The 12,391-nt window shown below is 47.1% G+C and overlaps 1 pseudogene; it reads right to left on the reverse strand.

The window, feature by feature from the left end:
- Nucleotides 1-7,905: 7,905 nt before the first annotated feature.
- Nucleotides 7,906-9,006, reverse strand: LOC144326326 (E3 ubiquitin-protein ligase RNF4 pseudogene; annotated as a pseudogene).
- Between the last annotated feature and the right edge of the window lie 3,385 nt (nucleotides 9,007-12,391).

The following is a 12,391-nucleotide window of genomic DNA, read 5'->3' on the forward strand; positions in this document are numbered from 1 at the left end:
TTGGGGTCCCTTCTGTCTCTATGATTCTATGATTAGCATAATACAAGCATCTCAGGAAGAGGCATCTACCAACAGAAATCCAAGAGTGTGGCTTCTCTCCTGTCTGTCAAGGGACCTGCAGATGCTGATTGCCTTACTTGGCCAGTTCCTTAGGACTGGTACATACAGTCATACCTCGGGTTACAGATGCTTCAGCTTAAGCATTTTCAGGTTATGGATGCACTGAAACCCAGAAGTACCGGAATGGGTTACTTCCAGGTTTCGGCACTTGTGCATGAGCAGAAGCGCTAAATCACAACCTGTGTGTGCGCAGACGCAGCAATGTGAGTTGCGAACACTGCAGGTTGCGAACGTGCCTCCCACATGGATCACGTTCGCAACCCGAGCGTCCACTGTACCTTGGTTCTCGAACAGAATGCGTTCCGGGAGTCCATTGGACTCCTGGAACCATTTGAAAACCAGAGTGCGGCTTCTGCCAGAGGAGCCCCCTGCAGCCAATCGGAAGCCGCACCGGATGTTCGCCCTCCAAAAATCATTTGAAAACCAGAACACTCACTTCCGGGTTTCGATTGTTCAGAAGCCGATTTGTTTGGGAGCCAAGGTGCTCGGCTTCTCAGGTACAACCGAACCTGAGTCCTTGGGGGCGCTGCCTCCCCGGGCGGGAACGCTGCGGGTGCACGAGGGAGGAGGGCGGCCCCCGGGGGCTGGGAGAGCCAGGCTGCCGTGGCCGAGAGGGCTGCTCTGCCGGGCGCCGCTGACATTGGAACTTAGAAAACTTCCCGGGGCAGGACCCCGGTATGGGCCCCCCCAATATTTTTTATAAGTCGGCGCCCCTGCCTGAACCATTGGAACCCATTTCCTGGAACTGCCGCCTCAGCCCCGATCTAGGGACCCGACACCAAGCCCTGGGGGTCCCACAGGAGAATTCAAACTGCCCCTTTTTCTTGTTCCCTTCTGTCTCTCTCTCTCTCTCTCTCTCTCTCTCTCTCCTCCCTCTTCTTTAGTTATACACACAACCCTCCCTTTTTTATTAATACATTATTACTCATTATTCATCCATTTCTATTCACTTCTTACTCATTTACTCATTTTCATTATTATTACTCATTTTTCTCTTTTTTTAAAAAAGTTTTTTTTAATTTCTCATTAAAGAATTCTATATATATATCTACTTTTCCATCCCCACTCCCCCCTTTTTCTATTTACTTAATACAATGGCTTTTTTCTTTTCCTTCTCTTTTCTGAACAAACAAACAAGCAAACAAACCATTTTCAATAGGATTTTTTGTGTTTCTTTCTTCTTTTTCTCTCTACCTCTTTTCTCTCTTCCTTATCTTTTCTTTTCCATCTTGTCTTTTGTCTGACACTACAACTTGAACCACCACAGCGACTTTTGATTTTTAAATAGAATTCCATTAGCCTTTACATTTTTAACTTTGGACTCTTATCTGCAACCTCCCAACCCCACCTCCCCACCTTAACACTGGGAGGGCCATGTCCCCGGAATTTGTGAAGACAGGATTCTCAAAAATACCTCTTCCTTGCGGCTCCTGGAGTATTGCTGGCAACTGCTGGAGGTTTTCTTCAAGCTCCTGGACCTTCATAGGCAATGCTTGATCACCCTTAAGTACTGTCTCCGCCCCCGTCTTCGGGCTATTGGGCGCCTTCTTCAGTATTTCAACATCCTGGAGAGGACAGACACTTCCTGCTAGACATTTACTCCAGACATTTACAGAAGGCACAGAGGCACTGGTTGAAGAAGTTGGGAATGAGCAGACAGTGCTATTGCTGAGAAGGAGCTCCACCCCAGGGAGCCAAAGAGCTCTTTCCCTAGCCTGCAGGTGCCAGAAGGCCAAGCGCTGGTGTTGCAGTGGTGGTACTTCAGAGGAGTATGAGAAAAGGCTGCTCTGGATTCTGGGTATATAAATGGCCTTGCCTGAAGCTTTGGATTGTGCTCTGCATTAGCAGAGAGGCTCTACTTAGTTGCAAATGAAGCACATTTCAGTCATTATAGAAACCGGTGTTTCCATGCATGCTTGTTCAGGAACTCTGTGAACTAGACAGCCGCTGTTTTAAACTGGCCCTTTTTCTGGCAGGTTAAACGATTAAAGTTGACTTGATTAACTTCATCCGCCAACTACCCTTCTAAGCAACCAGAGCAATTACAAATAAAAGGCTCTCCAACCCTGCGCTATCCCTATCTGCAAGCAAGCTCTCCCACAAAGTGTCTATGAGACACATGAGCCAAATAGCCGAGGAGACAGTTTTTTAGCTGCCTGTCATTCATACACTTTATACTGAAAGGATTTCAGGGGCAGATGCTCTTTTTCTGCATGGAGGGTGGGGGTTTCCAAAGGAGCACTATTCAGACCTGCATTCATGGCTTATGAGTCGTAGCCGTGTGACAACTGCACCTCATGCTGATGTGTGGAAGGGCTGATGTTGCACTTCCAGGTAGAAGAGCTCGTTGGCATTATTTTAGGCTCTGTGTCAATTGACTTTGTGACATGATGGGGGGGGGGGAGTTCTTATTTTTAGAGTATTTACCTGCAACCTGTTATGTGGGAATCTCAAGGTACTTTACAACTAGCTCCAAAAATAGGCAAACATTGAAATGCAGCAGAATAAAAAGGCCTACAGTAAAAAAAAAATCCTACAAAGCCCATATTGGCTGGCAGCAGCATCCCCCCAAGTCCATGATGGATAAACACTTTCCCCACATGGAGCAGAATTGCACCCATGTTGGCAAAGGCCTCCTTTCTAGAAGGGGGAGCAGAGGCTGCCCCCACCCACTGCTCTCTTCTCCCAGGCATCTGAAGAGACAAACGGCTCCCCTTCTCTACCTGTGTGCCACAAGCCTGAACTGCAAGACAGTTCCCACTTTGGGGCAACAGGGAACAAACATGCAGAGGACGAGTTCTGAGGCTCCCCCAACAAAGCCATTTCCCTGGGCCCACCTGCCAGCCTGCTGCTGGCTGGCTGCCCACCCACAGGAAAACGGCATGATTCTCCCCACCAACAGGACATAACAAGAAGATGGGCACTATAACATAGGACTTCCTAACTTGTGAGTTCTGATGAGCCGCCGCTGCTTCCCCAGTTTAAAGGATGGCGGCTCAGGTGAGCCATTAAGCTAGAAGGAGGAAAAAGACCGACCCCGGGATGGGCTGTCTGCCTTCCTTTTGCCTTCCACCTCATGACATCCTTCCCCACCCTGGTGCACTCCAGGTGTTCTGGGGCTCCATCTCTCACCAGGCCCAGGCGGTACGGCCAGGGGTCAGGGATGGGGGCAGTTGTCCAAACCAGCTGGAGAGACTCAAGGAGGGCATTACAGCCTCAAAGCCCTTTCCCTACCTCTCAATCTGGACTTACCTGGCCTTGCCCCTGGCCGCCTTTAGCCAGGTCAGCTGTGCTTGGAGCTGGGACAGACCCCACTGGAGACTTAGAGGTAGAGGAAACAGCCTGGGTCCCCTGGAGAGCACTCCCAAAGGAGATGCCCTCAAAGCTGATCATACTTTTCCTACTCCCCGACTGCAAGCTAGAGAACATCGCTGCACGCTGGTAACCCATTCCCTGGGAAGAAGAAACCTCATCCAGAGATGGGAGGGAAGCACTTTGGCCAGTGCCATGGGGCCTTTCTTCGGAAAGCTGCTCGGGGACCTGCAATGGAGCACTGCCCAAGGAGGAGGAAATGTGGGAGGCCTGCTGGGAAGGCTGCTGGGACCCCGACTCTTCCTGGCTAAGGGAAGCAGCTCTTCCAGTGGTATCTCTGGGAACAGAGGGCATCGAAGTGAGCTGGCAATGAGAAGGCTCAGCCAGGTGGGAGCCGGAGGTCTCTGGGGTCGCACCCAGGGATTCGCTGGGCGAACTTTTCTTCTCCATTCTGTGGACACGAAGGCAAGTCTTATGACCACTGTACCAGCTAGTTTCAAAGGCTATTTTTTATGAAAGCTTGAAAAACAAAGAAAACACAATATACAGAAATCAGTGTCAGATATCAAGCATTTTGAAAACATAAAAATGAAAAGAAACAGAAGACGAAAAGACTTCTGATTCCTTGTCTATCAGCTTAAGAAACTTATGCAAAACTCTTACTTCCCACCTGGGATGAGCCGCTTGGCGCACTAAACTGAGCCGCCAGAGAAAGACTGGGGTGGGCGGCAATTGGGAGGGGGAAGTCATGTGCTTCTGTCCCTTGAAAAAAAAATGCTGATCCTCCCAGGAGGCAGCCTGCTTGCAGAGAAGGGGGCTGGGCTGCCTCAAAGCCCATCAAGGCCACAGGCTGCTAGCATGACTTATCCCGGCTTTCTCATCTGAGGGGAAAGGATGCGCGGTCTTAAATGCTTAAATGCCTTGGCAACCTGGCTGAGCTACCTTGGGCCAGTCCTTGGGCCAGCTTAGCCTCCCTCACAGAGGGTTGTTCTGAAGATACACTCAGGCAGAGGAGGACGTTGGGTTGGGTGGGGGTGGCCAGGAGCAGCACGATGTCCCTCGAACCCCCGGCTTCCACTCTCCAGGCAGGCACCCAATGTGGCCAGCTGGCAAGGGCTCCTTCTTACTCCAGCCTTGCCATGCAGATCCTGGGTTTAGCCCCAGATCTCTGGAGCAGAAAGGCTCTTGGGCGTGAATATGAAAGGCAGCATCTGTCAGAATAGGTCATACTGAGCCAGTACAGATGAACGTGACTATTGGTTCGCTTCCTCTGCTATCTGCCTTTTCCGGCACCTCAGAGGTGGCAGAGAGAGGCAGGAGAGAGACCCCTTTCCTCCATGTCCCCACCCCAACTCTTAGGACCAGAAGCAAGAGACAGCTTTGCTGAGCATGTGCCCCTTCCCAGGGAGATGCAACTCTGCACTACTGTTCCCTGAATTGCTCGGGAAGCAGCCATATTCCAGGCTCTTATTGTCACAGCCCTGCAGGATCAGACCAAGGCCCATCTAGTCCAGCTCTCAGCAGCCCAGCAGATGTCCAAGGGAAGCCCCAAGCAGACTCCAAATGCAGCCCCACTCTCCCCACTGGGGACACCTGCAACGGGTAGGCAGAGGTAGACTGCCTCTGCGGCTGGAGGTGCAACATGGTCTAACCCTCCATGAATTTGACGAATCCTCTCTTAAAGCCATCCCCGTCAGTGCCTCTGGAAGGAGGAAATTTCAGTGTCACTAGGCACTCTGTGTCTGGCCTGAATCTGCCAACATTCCTCTTTCTTAAAGAGATCCAGGTTCTGATATTATGAGGGAGAAAACATCGCTCTGCACCTTTCCCACATCATGCATACTTCTATGATGTCCCCACTTTCCCCCCTCTCCCAAAGCCCCAAAGCCTCCTACATTGTAAGCCTTCCTTACAGGGGAATCATCAGAACCACCTGTGCTGCAGAGCTTCTGGCTGAAAGGCGACTCATGGAGATTTGCAATGACTGCTGCAATGCACCCCTAATGATTCAGATTGTATCACTATAGCATTATTGTGTTTATTTGTTGTTGATATATTAAATTTGTATAATCTTAGAAGCGGTGTGGCTGTGAGTACCATGAAGGGAGCCTGCACTTTGTGATTTGCCAGGGCACTACTGCAGGTTAGGAAGGAGGAAGAGGCAAAGATCCTTTCCCCATTAAAACATGTTTGCACCCAGGGTGTTACCAGACTGTCAGTATTTTGTGGAAGGGATTCAGGTCCAGCCGAGAACTTCAGCTTTGCCAATGAGAATGGATTAAAGAACTCTGACCATTTTCTTAGTAGAGTCTAACCACTGTGTTAGGTTTTGGGCAAGCAAGACATGAACGCAAAACAAACAAGTGGTCATCTCCTCCGGAGGAACCCCTGCACTGTAAATATATTGACAGCACACTTCCAGGTTTTTGGCATTGGCATCCCAGAACTGTGAAGGTTGCCTCAACTGTTGAGCAACACAGCTAAGGAAGAAGGAGTGGAGTGTCTCCGGGGAGAGCATAGCTCCCATCCCCCCCCTTTTAAATAATATTTATTACTTTTCCAACAATTTAAACACTACAAAAAAGAACAAAAAAAGGAGAGAGAAAAAACCAATACAATACAATACAAAAACACTACATAACACTAACACATTAAACTAACAAAACAAAACAAGAACAGTTTAAAACACATCAAACAATTTCAATATCTTATCTTTCATTCACTTATTTCAACAACCTCCTCACACCTCCCTTTTTGTATTCCATAAATAGGCGCGTGATGGTTCCCAAGGTAGGCAGGAAGTGGAAATTTTCTAGATCTCCATTTCGGTAATGGTAATTCAGGAGCTGAGACAAGGAGCTGAGACAAGGACATGCCATTTGGATAGGATTTAAAAAGATATTTCTACAAGCAAGGAGTTTGCCATTAGGGAGCATTAAAACATGCATTCCCTGCGAAATGGTGATTTGTTATTATGCAGATTAGTCTAAGTGAAGACTGTGATTGATTGCATACAAAGCAGCTTCCTAGATGCTGTAAACATACAGCGGCCATAAGGAGTCATTTTATAATGCATTATGTAGCACATGCTGCCCAATTGCTCCTCATGCTGTTCTCTCTTGTTCTCTCTAAGCAACAATTGCCAGCCAATCTGAAGTCCCTGCTTATGGCTGGCCTGCTGACTGTGGCTTGTTAGGGAGCAACAAACCATGACCAGATATACCTTGCCGATTAAGGCCTGGTGAGATGCTGCTGATTAGCTGGATAGCCCATGTTTTCTACCAACGGAAGATTGGCTGGCATACATTTAAGATACAGGTAGGTAGCCGTGTTGGTCTGCCGTAGTCGAAACAAAATAAAAAAATGCCTTCCAGTAGCACCTTAGAGACCAACTAAGTTTGTGATTGGTATGAGCTTTTGTGTGCTCATGTATTTGAAGAAGTGTGCATGCACACGAGAGCTCATACCAAGAACAAACTTAGTTGGTCTCTAAGGTGCTACTGGATAGGGAAGCGGGTGGCGCTGTGGGTAAAACCTCAGCACCTAGGACTTGCCGATCGCATGGTCAGCGGTTCGAATCCCCGCGGCGGGGTGAGCTCCCGTCGTTCGGTCCCAGCTCCTGCCCACCTAGCAGTTCGAAAGCACCCTTAAGCGCAAGTAGATAAATAGGTACCGCTTTATAGCGGGAAGGTAAACGGCGTTTCTGTGTGCTGCTCTGGTGCCGGTTCGCAGGAGCAGCTTCGTCACGCTGGCCACGTGACCCGGAAGTGTCTGCGGACAGCGCTGGCTCCCGGCCTCTAGAGTGAGATGAGCGCGCAACCCTAGAGTCTGTCAAGACTGGCCCGTACGGGCAGGGGTACCTTTACCTTTACCTTAAGGTGCTACTGGAAGGCATTTTTTATACATTTAAGAGAAAGTCTTTCATTTAAGAGTTATCAACATAAAACGTTTTAAAGCAATTAGACCTATTAGTACAGCAGCATCCCAAAGTTCAACAGGTCAAGCCATTCATAGTTCCACTATGACTACGTGACAGGGCTGAGAAAGGGAGTCACCGCAACTCAAGTTGACTTCATCATGCGAGGTTCAAGTCTTACATGCTTGCTGCTTGAAACATGGCCCTATGGGTGCAGCTTCCCCACAGCAAAGCGTTTCTGAAAAGCAGAGAATTACTTTATCCTCTTCCAACCATTTGAGGAGTGTTTCACATAAATGGCTTAGCTCATCTCCATTGGATTCTGCCCCACGTGGCAACCTTGGTACAGACTCCACTATGAATTGCTCCTTAAGCATATGCCTGGACAGGGAAAGCTGCTCAGATCTAGCATGATGGCTGTATTCTCTTCAAGAGAAGACTCGGACCACCAGGAGTTCTTTGTAATAAACCATTTATGCATGCAGCGTTAGAAATGAGCCACAGTGTTGTAGAAACCTTGGTCTTTATTAGGGCTACATCAACAGAAAGAGGGGTTTGCCACTAGAAAACAAGTAGATGTGGAACAGACTTCCACCGGTGAGTGGTTGGCTTTGGTTTTTTACAAGGCAAATTGCAAAAAGAAGCTGCAGGTTGTATTATCATAGATGACTATGAATAGCCTAGTCTTGAATAGATGAGTTCACTCAACATCAGTCTTTTCTCAAAGCAGCAACAGAACTAGAACAGAAATGAGATATCGGCACAAAGCAATGTGGCAGCAGCAGACATATCCTCCAAGCTGTTCTTCAAACGTCTACAGACCTCAAAAAATGTGAGCCGCAAAAACCTTAAAGCAAAACAAAGCTGAAACAGTACAACTGGACTATAAGGAGGCCAACTGGGAAAAAGTGAAATTGCTAACTGTCATATTGAAGTCATATATACTGTACTTGGTGTGTTCTTTGGAGTTCACTCATGTTTATGAAGGCCACATTAGACTGTGTTCAGGAACACCCATGTCTTCACATATAAATTGGATGATACTCCTTTGGAGTGAGATGCCTCCTACAAATTGGGCAAAAGTTAGCATACCTAAGAAAATTGCTGAGGCACTGACTACAGAAGATGTGGCCACATGTTGTTGACACTATAAGCCGTCCGCTTTGCACAATCTCTGCAAAGCTGTCTATGCAAATTCCACAACTCAAAGTGCCTGAGGATCTTGCAAATTCCCTCCTTCCCACTTCTCTGGGGAGCTTTCTAGTGGCAAGAGCACCACTCTGTGTGTGTCTGCTATCACCACCACCACCACCACCACCACTAAATATGAGGCTGTCAGACAATGGTTGAGGTCTGAACTCTCTATCGGGCTGCTGCCCACTCTCTCCAACAAGCACAAGAGAAGCGTCTTGCGTAAGATCAACAACTAGAGGTTCTGAAGTTTCGCAAGTGAGGTCAACTACTTCCACATCCATACTTCTATCATTAAGGCTGTGTGGCAGGGAGGCGGAGGCGGAGAAGGAGGGGATACAGGGTTCAGAAGCAGTTCCCACCATCATCTTGTCCAGAGTATGAGGAGGTCTTGCGGAGGTGTTGCGACTGCCCCTCTTGCTGTTGCTGTGCTGGGTTGCATTACATTCTGTACTTGTTGAACTCATGATGCACAGGGATGGGAGAGGCACAGGCTGCAGAGTACTTGCTTCCCCCCTTATCTCCATGTGCTGCTCCCTGCTTAGTCGCCAAGCAATTCTGTAATGTGATAAGGATGATCATGAATGCTCTCTCTAAAGCAACTTGATGCAACTGGTGACGCTTTGGAGCACCGTGACTTTCTTAGAGTTCTCTCTTTTATAGCAGGTACTCCGAAGCTGGAGCAAGTTCAACATCTTGAGGAGTTAGGGCAGGCTTCCTCAACCTCGGCCCTCCAGATGTTTTTGGCCTACAACTCCCATGATCCCTAGGCAGCAGGACCAGTGGTCAGGGGGGATGGGAATTGTAGTCTCAAAACATTGGACGGGCCGAGGTTGAGGAAGCCTGAGTTAGGGTGTCTTTCATGTTACTCTATAGAACTGCATTCACGTGGGAAGAAACAGGATTAGGCTAAGAAGCAGGCACACAAAGATTAGTTTTCTATCTTTCAGCCAAGAGATTAGCTAAAACAATTAGGATTATTACGAGGTGGAGCATCTTTCCCTACCTTGACAGTCCTCTTTATACAAGAGTCTGATAAGGAGAAGGGAAGAACTCATGATGAATGTCTCTTCTTCAAGAAGAACCAGGGCACATAGCCAAGCTGAGGACGATGGGAAATCTTAAATGAAATTCATTGGAGTTGCCTCTACTAGAGCGAACCTCCTATGGTTGCTCTTGCAAGAGGTATTTTCCAGGTATGACACATTCAATGTGTACACCCAACAGGGTGGATAAAAATCAATGATTTAAAAAAGAATAATTAAAAAATCTGGTTTTTATTTAAATTTGATTTTTAAAATAAAATGCTTTTGGAGGAAAGATCTTTCCAAAGATAGTTTTCTATTTAAGTTACATTATAGTCCAAAGGCTATTCATCAGGAAAGAAGTATTTGTTTGTTTTTTTTTTTTTAATAAATTTTTATTGAGTTTTCAAATTTTTAAAAGGCAGACAGACTTATAAAGACAAAACAAAAACATACATAATTGCATAACATTGACTTCCCCGCACCCTCCTTCCCACATTCCAGTTTCATTAATTATCTCAGCAAATTATTTGCTCTCCTCCCTTAAATGTCTCATCCTTTCTTAAAATTTGTCACTTATGCTTGACCCAATTTGAACTTATCCAGTTTTACACAATAAATCTTTTCTCTAAGGACGGCCTAAATTCTTCTCCCATGAATTCCTTCCTTCACATATTGCATCAAAAAATCATAATATAGCAGTTCTAAATCTCAGATTATAACTATTCTCCTCTCCCCTCCTGCCCTGCCCCGGTTTCTGTCCCTTCCCAAACCAATGTCCCAATAGATTGGCTGCTTTAGCCCGGGTTTCTCACATCAGAGGCTCTTAAGCCCCAGTTAGTCTCTCTCCACCAATTTTGTTGGTAATCCATTTTGTTGGCCCTCTCTTCTTGAAGAGGTTCTGTCACCAGCCTCTCATTTTTTTCTCCTTCCAATTCAATAAGTTTCAGTTTCTGCTCAGGACCACTCAGTCTCTCATACTCCTGCTTGTTGAAAAAGCCCCAATCATACTTGTTTACTCTTATATAGTCCAATATTCCAGTTATTCTGGGGGCTTCTTCCTTTATCTTTCTCTCCTTTTGCAGATTTGTAATCCACTTGTCGTTTTCTTTGTTTCCTTTGTTCCCAGAGGTTGCAGGCTTTTGGTTGGTTTTTTCCACCTGAAGTTCCTCTCCTTCTTCTTCTTCTTTTTCCCCCCGCTCCAAAGTTATCTCCTTCTCTGCAGCTGCAGAATTTCTTTCCATCAACTTTGTATCATTGGCAGAGTTGCTCAGTTCCAAACCGAAAGTCTCCAGTTGTTTACTTATTGTGGTACTTTGCTCTTGTAAAGTTCCCACGAGAAAAAACATCCTTTCAATCTCTGCCCATAGTTTCCCTTCTGCAGCCATTGCAATGTCTCTAGTTCCCTCCAGGGGGATTTCCATCATGATTCTGTTCCAACAATCCGTTTCTTTGTAGCTCCCAGCCACTTTAATATTCCCAGTCACTTTGTTTCAAAAAGGTCAATTTTAATGTAGCTTTTTTAGTCCGAAAAAGTACCAATAACACAGTCCCAAGTCTTTGCCTCCCGTTTGACAGCTCTTTTGACAGCTGTCAAACTCTTTATTCTTTTTCCTCGGGCTCTCACGCAGGGCGCTCCCGGGTCCAAGGGGGGGGATTACCAGGAGAAAAGGGAACTTTCAAAATTCTCTCTTTTCCACTCCAGCACAATAACTTTGTCATCCAATTCGTGAGAGTTATCTTTTTAAAGCCAAAGTCTTTCCGCCTTAGTACTCCTCTCTTTGCTTTGAATCTTTCTGGGGGGGGGGGGTGCGGACTTCCTTTTAACACACCCCCGATCGTACTCAATTTTAGGTATAAAAACTTTTAATGCCAAAATTCCCTTCTACTCACGGGTTATTTGTTTCAGTCCAAATTTCAGGAAGAAAGATAGCGCTCTCCGGTCATGGCTCGCGGCTTCGCTCCGCCAAGGCAGCGATCGACTCTCAGCACCACGCCACTCTCCGGTCCACTCCGTAGCCTTTAAAAAGGCTCTTCGCGGGTCAGGGAGGGCGATTAAGGTGCCCACCGAGTCACCATGTCCGCAGGCTTCCGCGCCTGCGGTTTCTAAGGGTCCCCGTGTCGCCGGCACGGCAAGACCCGTCCTTAGCGGAGCCGATTCCCTCCAGAGCTCGGAGGGAATCCGCCATTACCCGTTCGCGCTATCCCGGAAGTCAAGAAGTATTTGTTTTAAGTCTTTCATGTGTGCTAAAACTCAGTCTAAGGTTTTTTTGGGGTTTTTTAACAAAAAACCCCCACGTTTAACCACATCAGTTAACAAACATGGATACATATGCTATAATTTTATTGTTTTAGTTAAATACGCTATTTAAATTGTTATTAAGGAAATGATTATTTTTCTCCTTCAGCTGTCCAAGGAGGCGCAGGTCAATTCTGTGTCCAGGGCAGCTGTTTACCAGCTCCATCTGGTACGCAGGCTGAGACTCTATCTACCCGCAGACTGTCTGGCCAGAGTGGTGCAGGCTCTAGTTATCTCCTGCTTGGACTACTGCCATGTGCTCTACATGGGGCTACCTTTGAAGGTGACTCGGAAACTGCAATTAATCCAGAATGCGGCTGCTAGACTGGTGATTGGGAGCGGCTGCCGAGACCACATAACGCCGGTCTTGAAAGACCTACATTGGCTCCCAGTACGTTTCTGAGCACAATTCAAAGTGTTGATGCTGACCTTTAAAGCCCTAAACGGTCTCGGTCCAGTATACCTGAAGGAGCGTCTCCACCCCCATTGTTCTGCCCGGACACCTGGGACCATCTCCAAGGGCCTTCT

Source organism: Podarcis muralis, chromosome W, assembly GCF_964188315.1.
Source record: "Podarcis muralis chromosome W, rPodMur119.hap1.1, whole genome shotgun sequence".
NCBI lineage: Eukaryota > Metazoa > Chordata > Lepidosauria > Squamata > Lacertidae > Podarcis > Podarcis muralis.